Raw genomic sequence first — 3793 nt, forward strand, 5'->3', positions numbered from 1 at the left:
CTATCTATTGACATACAGATATAAGAAGATAAATCTATATATACAACTAATTCTTTGCAGTCTCATTATTCCTCTGACTCTGGGTCCACGTCTACACATGTTGTTTCTGTATCTTTTTTCTTTTTTTAAAGATTTATTTATTTATTTGAGAAAGAGAGAGAGTTGGGGGGAAAGGCAGAGGGAGAGAATGTTTAAGTAGATGCCCCACTGAGTGTGGAGCCTGGTGCAGGATTCCATTGCTGACCCATGAGATCTTGACCTGAAATCAAGTCCAATGCTTCACCAACTGAGCCACCCAGGTGGGTGTCACACTTCTGACTTCTTTCAGATACACTTAGATGCTAAATCCAAACTCATTGCTGCTAACAGCAATCCACTTTTTATAAAGCTGGTTGGCTTTCCCAGGGGAAAGGGTCTCATCATAGTGTGCGGCCTTTTGTATATTGTTGGCTTTACTATCTAACTTTCTGTCCATGTTTCTCCTTCCTTTATTCTTCTCATTTGTTCTGAGGATCAGATGAATCCCTCTCCTTCTCTGATGTAATCTCGACCTTTTCTCTGAGGCCTTAACACTGGATATTTCTTGTCAGAAACTCACAAAATCCAAGTGATGTTAATAACATATTTCACAACAAAAGTAGTTCTTGACCCAAGAGAAATCTACTGACTGCTGCTAAGGAAGAGAATGTTCATTTATCCTGTTACATATATTAAAAGTAAATGTCATTATAGTGATAGGTGTCCTCCTAGAGATCTAACCAAGGTGCTTGGGTTCACCAAGGATGAATGGTCAACTTGTCCTGGGAGATTTAGGAAAACCTTCACAGCTACAAGGCAGTGACGCAACTCTATGTGAGGTGGAGGGCAGACGTGCAGTTTTGCTGACTTCAAGCTTTGGTCCAGTTTTCATTCCAAGCAGCACCATAGATAAGTGTCAACTCTCAGAAGGTAGTTGCCCCAGACAGACCAGGAGAGATAATGTGGAGACTGGGCACACCCATCGCAATGGGGCAGGGCAAATGCTCTGGGGAAAACATAACTGTAAGCAGTGGGAGGTCTGAGAAGGTGGAACACGGTTTGTGAAAAGGATGGGAACTACTGCCAGGTGGCAGTCTAGGCAGGCAACAGCAACAGGGAGGTCTAACCAGGGAGGTTAGAGTACCATCAGGCAGCAGGTTGTGGGTATAGAGTAGCTGAGCAAAGGGAATTTAAGATTTGGTCAAGCAGATAATCTTGCAGAAGCTAACAGAATAAAAACAAAAATGGGGTTTCAAGTGTAAAACTCTCATCTTGGGAAGGAGAAGGGACTGGCAGAATCTAAGAAGGTATTGGGTTACAGGAACTGGGATGTGGGTTGGGGGTTATTTGGACCTTAAACTTAATGTCTAAGTGAAACAAAGGGCCTCTAGTTCTGCCTAATGAAGCTGAGGCACAGCTGAGACGGAGGGTGGGCACTAAGGGTTGGAGATTCTGGCCCATGGTGAAGGGTGAAGGAGAGAGCCAGGCAAATCACTGCATTCTTCTACCCACCCATCTGTCGCTTCCCAGCATCAAAGACTCCTCTGGTTCTTCTGGAAATTGGGGTATTCCAACTCTTCCCTTTTCTGGACTTACACCTTCATCATAATTTCAGGGCTTGATTCTAGGCTAAGAAGTACTTTCTTTTTTCCTGCCTTTAGAATATTTCTCACCAGTGTTGAGCCAGATACAGCAGCGTTCCACCCCTGCATGTGGTCTTCTCTGGGGAAAATGGCGCTGCCTCCATGTCAGCATCCAGGCTCTGGAGCCAGACTGCATAGGTTTGCATTCTGGCTCTACCACTTACTGTGTGTGACTTTGGACAAGTTACATGGCTTTTCTTTGCTTCATTGTCCTCCTCTGTAAAGTGGAGGTAATATTAGTGCCAACTTCATAAAGAGGTCATGAGGATTGATTCAATTAATTTAGATATGATAAGCATTTAGCACAGTACTTAGCACTTAAAAATCAAGAAATGTCAGCTACTAAATGTTATTTTTCCAGTGAGGAAGAGGTCTGAGGAAGATTCTGGGTGGGTGGATCTGAAGCCTCAATGAATATATTTTAAGTGAGGAATTTAGGATATATCAGTTGAAGAAACAGACAAAACCCCCCGCTCTTCTGTTGCATCATTTTCTGCTAACTGAAACTAAAAGTGGAGTTTTAAAAACTGTTCCATAAGGGATCTGCAAGAATTCCATTTCATAGTTTTTCATTACATGTATAACTGCTGACACGGACTGAAGTAAGAAATACTATATCTAATCTAAGGACCTCAACAGAACAGACCTAATCACATTATGACTAGTTCCCTGCTTTTGGGAAGCACTGATTCCCCTGACAGACATCCTTGGAGCCAACTGCAAACCCAGGATAATTCTTTGCTTACTTGAGAACCAGTGATAACTTTCTGAATCTTCTCTCCCTACTTTTTATTCAGGGTGGTGTGGATGACATGCTCCCAAGCAGGGTTTCTCCACCTTAGCATTATCAACATTTCTTTGTTGAGGGGGTTGTCCTGTGTTTGTGGGATGTTTAATGCATCCTTGGCCTCTACCCACCAGATGCTGGGAACAACCTCCCAGTTGTGGGCAACCAAAAATATCTCCAGACATTGTCAAATGCCCCCTGGAGGTGAAATCATCCTTGGTCAAGAGCCCATGCTGACCAATTCTACAGCTGACAAGCCTTTTTCACACAGCCTCAATGACTACTCTGTTCTAGTCTGTCATCAGCAGAGATCCTCTGGTGCCCAGAGTCTGGGCACCTCTCCTGTGTTGTCTGTTCATGGCTTCTACAACCTTATCACACAAATGGGCAATGCCAGGAACTCTCTGACCCTGGTTCATTCATGACATGAGGGCGGGTTTGTGGATGGAAGAATAGAATGAGGGAAAGTCAGCTGTTCATCCCTTTGTATTGTTATGGGTCTCAGACCATATTTACAGAGGGCAGGCAACACAAGAGTAGCATCTAGCTCCATCCCAGATAGGTCCCGAGTTCATCACACTTGGGCAGAGAAACAGTTCTGATTGATAGCACATTTTTTTTTCTTTATGTTCTTTTTCCTCCACATTACAATATTGACTAAGCTGGCTTCAATTCACCTGGGTGTTTTCTGAGATGCTTTGATCTAGATTAGGGATCTTCTAGTCAGTTTTGAAGTTCCTAAAAACATTTGCAGAAAAGGGTCACCCCTAGGATGGCTCATCAATGACAGCTGTTGGCTCTGAGACAAACTGGAAGGGTCTGGGTGTCCTTTGTTCACCAGCATGTCCTCAACAATAGTTGCTGACACATGTATACAATTGCCTAGCTCAGTGAGCATTTCTGGAAGGGTGTCCACTCTCCTAAGGTGACCGCCACATGACTGAATCATGTTAGAGTCAGAGATTGAATCTTGGTATTTAAGATGTTGATTTTGAGGGCTTACCTGTTTTATTTCTTTTTTAAACAAGTCTTATTACTTTGTAGTTTGCACTTTAGAAGATGTGGATGTGCAAAGTTTGAGGGAACTCACTTTTTGCAAGTTTATAAAATAATTTTCGACTTCAGCTTTATCTTGCTCTAGTGCTGGCCTTGCGATCATGATTCTTGACCCTATTCCTGATCCTTCTAGTTCTTTAATGAACGCAGCCTCTTTAAAGAGATCCATGATAAAAAACATTATCTATTGTAGGGTGATATTTAAATAAGTGGTTCCAACATTATGAGCAGAAAAAGAATGAGTGAAGCAGAGGAAGCCATATTGAAAAGACACAGTGAAGAAGAGAGA

The sequence above is a fragment of the Mustela putorius genome, unplaced genomic scaffold, assembly GCF_011764305.1.
Source record: "Mustela putorius furo isolate JIRA1106 unplaced genomic scaffold, ASM1176430v1.1 tig00003863_pilon_pilon_pilon, whole genome shotgun sequence".
Lineage (NCBI taxonomy): Eukaryota > Metazoa > Chordata > Mammalia > Carnivora > Mustelidae > Mustela > Mustela putorius.